This window comes from Mesoplodon densirostris, chromosome 1 (assembly GCF_025265405.1).
Source record: "Mesoplodon densirostris isolate mMesDen1 chromosome 1, mMesDen1 primary haplotype, whole genome shotgun sequence".
Lineage (NCBI taxonomy): Eukaryota > Metazoa > Chordata > Mammalia > Artiodactyla > Ziphiidae > Mesoplodon > Mesoplodon densirostris.
In genome coordinates, this window is record NC_082661.1 from 107,714,042 (window position 1) to 107,724,809 (window position 10,768).

Sequence of the window (10,768 nt, forward strand, 5' to 3'; positions counted from 1 at the left end):
ACCTCTGACCATCCAGGCAGTCATCTGTGGTCCTCTAGGTCAGTCCAGCCTGGGAACTGTCAAGCTCCCATGAACAATTAGTGAGCTGACCATGTTGCTGAGCAACTGAACAGCTACCTGGGCAGTATAGACATTCCTTTGAGATGTTTCAGTTACCAACATCCATGTGGCTGAGAAAAAGGCCTCCCCTTGGCAGCCTCATAGCTTGCCAAGAGAGGTAATAACCCTGTAAGCATTCGAGTGTGTCCCTGAAACAACAACCCTACAGCAGACCATGGCCCTGCAATCCTTTGGCCTTCCAGTGGTAAGAAACTTTTGACATTCATACTCCTTAAGAATCAAAGATATGGAAGCAACTGGGCCTTCCAATGGGAGGTTCACACTGAGGCTGCATGGTATTGGAGAGCTGTTTGCATCCATGTGGCCTCTGGAAAGCCAGCCAATCACGGATCATATGGTATGGAATAGTTCTTGAGCCTCCTACTACTTCATTGAGCAAGAGTTTCCTTACTACACTAGTATTTGGTTTCTTCCCTTATTAAAGGAGAGAGAAGAAACTAGAAAATGAGCAATATTATTCTTCAGAGATGGGTAAATTAATATGGCCGGGGGGCTGGCATGACTCAAGGGCTCCCACCTCTCAGGGGCAGGAGTAAGGTATGTGTGTCTTCTCAGGGCACATGGGCTATTGCAGGCCTACCTCTGAGATGTGAGGACCTGATGCCCAAGGCAGGAGGCTTGAGTTTACCACCAATACCTACTCTGGTTTTTCAGCAAGTGGAAGAATTTTTTGCTGTTATGAGAGGGCAGTAAGAGCACTGGAAGTGTGGCCTTGGTCCCTGGCCCTAAGTGAACCGCTTTCATCCTTTTATGTCATATTCTGTACTGTGCAATGAGGTGTCATTGATATGGAATATGCTGCTTTTTACAAATTGGCGTCGGTTCTCATCCCCAAGTCCAGCATCTCAGCTTTCGTTTGGGAACTACATCTCCCGTTTCCAGTCCAAACAGTTCCAGAGGGCTGATCCCATGTTCCACCTGGCTTGAAGATGGGTTTATGATCCATGTCTAGCCAATCTCATTTTCCATCTTCTGATTCCTGTGATGGGTTCAAGGATGAAAATGTAACCCAAGCAAGGGCAAAGACATTTAAATCTGTGACTTTTCTTGGGAACCAGGAAAGGAAAAACCTTTTTCCTTTCTGGAAACCATTTTCCCTTTCTAGGAAAATGGATGGTGAGTGGTTGTCAGCCTAGAGTTGCTGGAGACCCCAGATATAGAGAGAGACTGTGTCTGTGAATGGGGTCACCCAAAGTCACTTAGCAGGACAAAGGTTTGGAGAGGAGTAATGTCACACTGAGAGAGTGTGAGCCCCTGAAACTGCCAGGTCCAAACCCATTCTTAAACTTGCAAATATTAATTTAGTTCTACCATTAAAATAAATGTTAATTTATTTTACTTAAGTAATTGTGTCCAGCCCCTGGGAATAAAAAAGTCCTAGTTGACACATCTGAATCAATAATCCATGATTCTTCCTGAGGTGTCCTCACTGGTGATGCGTGGCTGGGGGAGATGAAAACACTGGGTGGGGTTAGATCTTAGAGAGATCTGAACAGCTCTGTGCCTGTTCATTCCCCCTCCTGGGAGAGGGAAAGCCCACGGCAGTGAGAAGACAACTAGCAGGAGGAGGAGGTCTCTCATGGTTAATTGGTCTTTTTAATTTTCCTTATTTCAGGGTCCATTTTTGTAATGCATTTTTAGAAGGAAATAGCCCATTTTCTCTAGATTTCCGTTTGGTACAATAGGTTTCTCTTATTTGACTTTCAATTTTTCTTCTTTCTCATTTTCTACACAATTGTCAAAAGTAAAAAACGTTGATACTTTATTAACTGAAGTCCGTATTTCATGCAGGTTCCCTTTGTTACACCGTTTCTTGTTCCAGGATCCTAAATGACACGTAGTCATCATGTCCGTTTAGGTTTTTCTGGGCTTTGACAGTTTCTTAGAGTCTCTTTGTTTCTATGACCTTGACAGTGTAGGAGGACTGGTTAGGTATTTTGTAGACTGTCCTGCATTGGAATTTGTTGGTGTTTTCCTTTTTAAAAATTTATTTATTTATTTTTGGCTGCATTGGGTCTTCGTTGCTCCGCGTGGGCTTGTGAGCAGGGGCTACTCTTTGTTGCAGTGCGCGGGCTTCTTATTGCGGTGGCTTCTCTTGTTGCAGAGCATGGGCTCTAGGCTCGTGGGCTTCAGTAGTTGTGGCACATGGGCTCATTAGTTGTGGCTTGGGGGCTCTGGAGCACAGGCTCAGTAGTTGTAGCACACGAGCTTAGTTGCTCCGCAGCATGTGGGATGTTCCCGGACCAGGGATCCAACCCGTGTCCCCTGCATTGGCAGGCGGATTCTTAACCACTGCGCCACCAGGGAAGTCCCTGTTGGTGTTTTTCTTATGATTAGGCTGGGGTTATGGGTTTTGAAGATGCAGATTACATAGGTAAAGTGCTTCCTCATCACTGTATATCAAGGGAACATGGTCTCAGGCAACTTATCACTTTCAGTCTTAAGTTTGGTCACCTGGTTGAGGTCATGAATGTCAGGTTTTCCATAGTGAAGTTACTTTTTTCCCACGTGCATACTAATATTAGGATAATTATTTCTATGAAAAATTCCATTGGGTATTATATCCTGATTGCAGTGAATTTATTGATGGTTTTGGTTGGAATGGACATTTTAATAAGTCATTGTTCCAATGCATGAGCATAGAATATTTTTCTGTTTGTGTTTTCTTGAATTTCTTTATCAGTGCTTTATAGTTTTCTGAGTATGGTCTTTCCTGTGCTTGCTTAAATTTGTTCTTATGTATTTTATTCTTTTTGATGCAATTGTAAATGGGATTGTTTTCTTAAGTTTTCTTTCTGATGGTTCATTATTAATGTATAGAAACACAACTGATGTTTGCATACTGATTTCATATTCTTCAACTTTAGTGAATGTATTTATTCTAACAACTTTTTGTGAAGTGATATGGAAAATTGTATTCCTAAAATCTCACTGTTTCTCCTGCACCAGGTCATCCAGAGGACCCCCGACATGGTGGCTACTAATATACTCTTCCCACAGTGCTTCTTAATACCATGTGGACTCCTACAAGGGGAATTAGCATCACAACTTCAGTTGACTTTGTCTGGGTAAGTTTTGGCCTCTGTTACAAAGTTTGTTGTCAGTCTTATCTGCTTTTGTGGCATGGTATTGATATGGTTGTTTAGAAAAGTGATTTACTTTCCAGTAATTTCAAACATACAGAAAACTTTCAGTAATGGTAAAAGGCACTCACATTTGCAACATCACACAAAATACTCCAGCGTGTTTTATATAAAAAAGGGACACTCTCCTGAGGAACTGTTTCAGGAAGGGGGACCCCTTCCAGGGCTGAAGAGTGGGCTCTTGTCTAACACTTGGTAATGAATTGTCCACAGAGACACACGTGCTGACAGAGCAAGAGACTTTACTGGGATGGGGTGCCTGGGCGGAGAGCAGGAGGGTCAGGGAACCTAGGAGGACTGCTCTGACACGTGGCTTGAAGAGTTGGGTTTTATGGTGATGGGAGTAGTTTCTGGGTTGTCTCTGCCTGATCATTCTGACTCAGGGTGCTTTCTGGTGGCATATGCAACGCTCAGCCAAGATGGACTCCAGCGAGGAGGATTCTGGGAGGTTGTTAGGACATGTGGACTGGCGTCTCCGCTTTCCTTTTGACCTTTCCCATATTCTTCTGGTTGGTGGTGGCTTGTTAGTTCCCTGTTCCTTACCAGGATCTCCCGTAGTAAAATAACTCATGCAAACTGTTACTGTCTTTTCCTGGCCCGGGTGGGCGGTTTCAGTCAGTGTTTCCCCTAACAGAACCAGCACATAACTCCCAAATGAGGAAATCACATGGTTTCCACAGTGTATAATAATTCAGAGGCACACTTCCACATTCACCAGCAATCCCAACTGTATGAAAATGTCTTTTTCCATCTTGATCCAGTTTTCTTTTTATGGAACTGTTACCGAGACTTTCCCTCATTTTGACAACCTTGATGGATTTAAAACAGAGAAGATGAGTATGGGATCTGGGTGGCCTTTTCTGAATGGATTTGTTCACTAAGGATGGTTTTTAATGTTCACTCATATTGCAACATATATCAGTACTACATTTTTTCCCCATTGTAATTACAAATACATAACACGACATTTACCATTTAAATAATTTTAACTATATAGTTTTAAATTTTTATTTATTATTTATTTATTTTTATTTATATTTGGCTGCGTTGGGTTTTAGTTGTGGCACGTGGGAGATTTGTTGAGGCATGCGGGATCTTTTGTTGCAGTGCGCGGGCTTCTCTCTACTTGTGGCATGTGGATTTCCTCTACTGTAGTTGTGGTGTGCAGGCTCCAGGGCACGTGGGCTCTGTAGTTTGTGGCACGTGGGCTCTAGTTGAGGTGCATGAGCTCAGTAGTTGTGGCGTGCAGGCTTAGTTGCCTCGTGGCATGTGGACTCTTAGTTCCATGACCAGGGATTGAAACCGAGTCCCCTGCTTTGTAAGGCGGATTCTTTACCACTGGATCATCAGGGAAGTCACTAAGTATATAGTTTTGTGGTACGAACTACCTTCACACTGTTGTGCAAACAGTTGTATAACATGTACCTTCTGTGGGTCTGGGAGATACCCAGGAAATTGAGTAACACCGTGAAATGGCCCAAGACATCCCGTTCAATACCATCTTTATGTAAAAACAAAAGAAATGAAGGGTATGGTAGTTGTGCAGATTTAAGTCTTAGACTTCGCTATTGATTAAGAGTTTCCTGAGATTTAGTTATTCTTCTATTTCTGGTACAGAGAGAGACTCCCTTTCAAATGGAAATTTCCTCTATAAATGTAAATTTGCCTCAATGAAGGGCAATCTTATTTTTTTTTTTTTTTTGCAGTACGCGGCTTCTCACCGCTGTGGCCTCTCCTGCCGCGGAGCACAGGCTCCGGACACACAGGCCCAGCGGCCATGGCTCACGGGCCCAGCCGCTCTGTGGCACGTGGGATCCTCCCGGACCAGGGCACGAACCCATGTCCCCTGCATCGGCAGGCGAACTCTCAACCACTGCGCCACCAGGGAAGCCCAATGAAGGGCAATCTTGACTTGGTTTCATAGATTCTCATAAGTCTTCTTTTTTTTTTTAAAAAAATAATCAGCTCAAAATAATCCTCATTACAGAGAGGTGTATTGTGGGGTATCATTTTCTCCCTTTCACATGGATGTATCCTGAGTTGCTTATGCATTCATCTACTGAAGGACATCCTGATATTTAAAAATTTTTAGCCATTATGAGTAGAGCTGCAGTGCATGATTGCATGCTAGTTTTTGTTTGGATGCTGTTTTTCAAAGCAGGTGTCTACATACTAGAGGCATGATGTTGTATCCTTATGTGAGCCTTGTTTAGCTTTGGAAAAAATTGACAAAATTATCTTTCGAAGTAGCTGTATATGCATTTTTCCATAAGTAAAATTCCCATTTTCCTCACTCTATATCATTTTTTTTGCAGTTAGGGTTAGGGTTAGGGTTAGGGCTAGAGTTTACGGTTGGGGTTGGGGTTAGGGTTAAGGTTTAGGGTTTACGGTTTGGGCTTAGGGGTTAGGGTTAGGGTTAGGGTTTAGGGTTTAGGGTTAGGGTGAGGGTGAGGGTGAGGGTGTCAGTGTCAGTGCCTGAGTTGGGAGTAGTGTCAGGGTCTTAGTTAGGGACAGTGTCATTGCTTTAGTTAGGAGTAGTTTCAGGGCCTTAGTTAGGGACAGTGTCAGTGCCTGCATTGGGAGTAATGTCAGGTCCTGAGTTAGGGGTAGACTCAGGGCCTTAGTTAGGACAGTGTCAGTGCCTGAGGTGGGAGCAGTGTAAGGGCCTGAGTTAGGAGTAGTGTGAGGGCCTTAGTTAGGGACACTGTCATTGCCTGACTCAGGGGTAGACTCAGGGCCTTATTTAGGGACACTGTCAGTGCCTGAGTTAGGCGTGGCATCAGGTTGGTGGATGGCCCTGTGGCTCCCAGGCTTGTCTTTGTGTTCCTCCCAGACAGTGGCCCAAGGCAACTCACTTGAGACCTCAGCTAATGTCAACAGCCCTGGAGGCTCATCCTGATGGTGACGATTACTGGGGACACAGCCCCTGCACATGTGGACACAGCACAGATATTAAAAATAGCTGGGGGGCTTCCCTGGTGGTGCAGTGGTTGAGAGTCCGCCTGCTGATGCAGGGGACATGGGTTCGTGCCCCCGGGAAGATCCCACATGCCGCGGAGCGGCTGGGCTTGTGAGCCATGGTCGCTGAGTCTGCGCGTCCAGAGCCTGTGTTCCGCAACGGGAGAGGCCACAACAGTGAGAGGCCTGCGTACAGCAAAACAAACAAACAACAAAAAAAAACAAACAAAAATAGCTGGGGAGTGGGCTCCACTATGATGTTGAAACCTCTTTCTCAAAGTTCCATTTCCGTTGGGCTCTATTGCCAGGGCAGTTAGGTCACCTCCTCGGGTCCCTGACCAAGAAGAGTGACAGAAACACCCCATGGGAAGATCTATGTCCCCAGCTCAGTTGACACAGCTGCTTTCAGCACTGACTGCTCTCCTCTATGTCAACAGGGATGTGGCCCCATACAAACCATGGACCTCTCCTCCCGAGTCTCCCCATCTTCCAAATGGCGCTCATTCTGGCATCGACTTCCTAGGGAAGGCTTTAGGGGGATAGGCCTAAAAGCAGTACAATACCTGTCAAATCTGTAGGCTGGTATCACAGGGACGGCTGGTATCACATGGTGCACAGGTGGACACTGAACCAATTTGCCTATGTGGAGATTCGGGAGGAGAGGCCTATGGTTTGTACAGGGACACATCCCTGATGACATGGAGGAGTGCAGCCATATCTGAAACCAGCTCTGTTCACAAAATCAGGGCCATAGCTCTTCCCATGTCTGGTTTGTGTCATTGTTCTGGGCCAGGGACTGCAGGAGGTGACCTAAATTCTCTGGCAATTGATACAAACAGGAACTGGAATCTGGGTAATGAGGCATGGACATCCTAGTGGAGCCCACTCCCCAGGTCACGTGGCAGTAAACATGGATCTGCTGTGTCCCCATGTGCAGGGGTTGTAGCCTCAGGAAATGTCACAATCGTGGTGAGCCTACAGGGCTGGTGACATTAGATCAGGCCTCAGATGCGTTGTCTTGGGCCATTGTCCAGGAGGAATCCAAAGACAAGCCTTGGAGACCCAAACCAGTCTACCACCCTGATGCCACCCTGTTAGCAATCTGTCCCTTGCCTGGGTCTGTGGACTGATATTGCAGGTGCATGTTCCTGTCCTGTGGTGTGGGTCTCCAAACAAAATGGGCCGGCTCATGTGGGGTGAGAAGCCTGGTGGGCCGGACACATTCACAGCAATGTCCCAAGCTGGCTGGTCCACATGGAACATGCCCAGGCAGCACCTTTAAAGTGAGCTTTATGCCAAAAACTCTAGGATGTTCTCTTTGGTCCCAGATGGATATGTGGTCAGACATAGGTCTGTGCCTGACCTGGGAGCGGAAGGTCGAGTGGGTAGAAAAAGCTATGATAATTGCAGCATGTGTCCCTGATCCCTCTGGGCTTGGTGGGCCCTTATGCTGGTCACTGTTATGATAGAGCCCCACGTTGGAAATCGGAGAGGAGCTCAATGATGTGGACACCCAATGCTTCCTCCCGAGTGCTGGACCAAGTCACGCCACACCTCACCCCACCCCCACTGTCCACAAGGGTCAGGGCCAGATCCAGAAGGTGTGACGACAGAGGATTCTCTATAACAGGTCCCAGGGTTCTACGATGCCCAAACCTGGGGTACAAAGAGAGCTCAGCACAGCCGGATCTGACCTGGAGCATCATGCTAAGTTTCCTCCCGAATCATCTACTGTACCCAGACCACACCAAGGAAGAGCACAAAGGTGAGCAGGCCGGGGATGAATCCTGACCCCACAGGATGAGTTCCCAGAGCCTGGTCTTGGGCACGTACTAAAGGGTGGCCTCTGACCACCCACTTGGTGGACTGCTATTTGCAAACACATAATGAACACAGGATTGCTATAAATGGATGGTAAGTTCTGAAGGAAGCATCCCCCCAAACCCCAGCCACAGAAAGTTGACAGATGGTAGGGCAAATTTCCCCCAGGAGGGTGGGGCAGACTAACAGCAGTACAGCTCACAGAACTGGGGACCATGTACTATGCCTCCCCTTCCTGGATGACTCAGAGAGATGGAGAGGGAGGAAGGAGGAAACAGCCAGTTATTGCATACACTTACCTCTAACACTGGTACGCTGTCTATATTCATTCATCCAGGCAGAGGAAGGCTTTGCCATTATAACATCATGGAAAGAAGAAAGAAGAATTATCCAACAGCAGAGGAAAGACTCCAATTGTCCCGAATCTCTGTACAGAAAATGTTGACGGTGACAATCTCCCAAGAGAAATCAAAATAGAACAGAACTCAGGAAACTCAGTTTGGTATAATCGTAAAACTTCATTGATGCTAAATAAATTGCTTGCCTTTCTGTATACACACAACACTATCCGAATGAGAAATGAAGGAAACAACCCAGTGGACAATGACGGTAACAACACAAAGAAAATGCCTAGGAGACCATCTAACCCGTGACCTACAAGACTCGTAACTCAGAAAACGGGATGAGAGACATATTGATGAAAGACAATGAAGACAACACACACCCAAAATGGAATGGTAGGTACTGCTCACGGACCAGAAGAGTACGTCCTGTGCAAATGATTCCACACTCTCGAGGAAATCCAAGAGTTGAAGCCATTCCTCTCAAAATACCTGTGGATTGTCTCAGACAAGTACAACCAAGAATTCCCAAATGTGTCTGGAAATACAAAAGACCCTCGAGAGTGTCCATACACTCTTCAGCAAGAAGTGCCGATTTCATATGCCTAAGCTCCCTGATTTCCAACTAGACTGCAAACCTACCATCAACAGTACAGCATGGTATTGACACACAAGTTATCCACATAGATGCAAGGAAGAGAATGGAGAGCTCCAAAGGAAAGCCAAACTTGTGCGATCAAAGGAGGTGAGAAAGTCTGATAGGGACAATATAGCCTGTTCCAATCATGGTCCTGGAAAAACTGGACCACTCCATGCATAAGCATCACACTGGATTCCTTTCTCGTGTAAACCAACAACAAGAACTTCACACTAAATCGACTACCACAATGTCAAATCTGAAGTCAGGCCAGGCCTAGAAGAAACCCATAGGCAGTACATTCTTGAACCTCAGCCTTAGAAGTATGTCTGTTAATCCATCTCCTCACTAAAGAGAAACAGAAGCACAATAAAGGCAGTTGGGGCTCCAGTTGACTGAAACGGGATTTCGATGGCAAAGGAAATGCATCTACACAAAGAAGAGATACTGGATCGAACGTGAGAAAACATTGCTTTGTACACGATGAAACTGAAGAGGTGGCTCATCTGGAGAGCAGATCTAGAAGTTGGAAAACTCAAGCCTTTGAGAAACAAAAAGCCTAAAGTATGCTGAACCCAACAATGTGTGTGTGTGTATGTATGTGTACCTGTAGTTATTCTATACATGATATACCTAGATTATATATAATAAACATATTCTATATAAAGAATTTATTATATAGAATAAATTTAGGATACATAATATATATATGAAGGGCAGTATGTATTACATATTATACATATGTAATAATATACATATTACATATCATAAATTTTTCTACTTAATACTTATATAATAAATACATATAATGAATCATACATAGAGATACAAATTTGTGTTTGCTAATCTAAAAATACATGCATAAACCACAAGATCACAGGACAGAACTGAACAGAAGTCACAGAGTTTTCATAAGTCTGTCTGTAGGTTAGCAACAAGTCACAATGTCCATTCAGACTGGAGGGGTGGGAATATCGACAAGGATATGTGACCTGGAGGCAAGACTGCTGGGAGCCAATGCATGGGCAACCCACCCAGAGAACATACAGGAGAACATGGAAAGTTGTATGCCAGAGGTGTCTATGTCTGTAGTTTCTTGATGTTCAGCCATCGCCTGGCACAATGGGGATGTAAGCCAGAGGATGAGTGACACTCCCGAGATAGCAGAGCAGTCCCAAGCCAGTTTCACCTGGATTCTGTACGAGGCCAGCTCCTGAGACAGTCCTTCCATTGTTGTGTGCACCTGTGTTCCATGTCATACCAGCCCTCCATTTGATACCAGCCTACTGGTTTCTCAGGAAATGTAGGTGCCTCTAGGCCTGTCAGCCTAATGCCATCCCTAGGATGTCGATGCCAGAATGAGTGCCAATTTACAGATGTTTAAATTCTGGAAGAGAAGCCCATGGTTTGGAGTGTGCCATATCCCTGATGACATGGAGGACAGCAGCCGGTTCTGAAAGCAGCTGTGTCCACAAGCCAGGGTCATGGCTCTTCCCATGTCGTGTTTGTGTCACTTTTCTGGGCCAGGGACCCCAGGAGTTGACCTACCTTCCCTGGCAATAGAGCCCAACAGAAACTGGAAGCAGGGGAACGAGGCATGGACATCCTAGAGGAGCCCACTTCCCAGGTCCCATGGCTGTATACATGGATCTGCTGTGTCCCAATGTGCAGGGGCTGCCTCCTCAGGAATCGTCACAATCATGGTGAGCCTCCAGGGATGTTTACGTTGGGTCATGTCTTACGTGTGT

The 10,768-nt window shown here is 45.6% G+C and overlaps 1 long non-coding RNA gene across 2 annotated transcripts in view; it reads left to right on the forward strand.

Moving 5' to 3' along the window:
* LOC132495624 (uncharacterized) overlaps positions 1-9,700 on the forward strand; it is a 30,499-nt gene extending 20,799 nt beyond the window's left edge. The window contains exons 5-7 of one of the 2 annotated variants that reach the window (XR_009533322.1): positions 3,070-3,188; positions 7,852-7,986; positions 8,380-9,700. This is a non-coding gene — a long non-coding RNA (uncharacterized LOC132495624). The remainder of the gene's footprint in view (positions 1-3,069; positions 3,189-7,851; positions 7,987-8,379) is intronic. The other variant, XR_009533321.1, reaches the window with a different exon arrangement.
* The last annotated feature ends 1,068 nt before the right edge of the window (positions 9,701-10,768 follow it).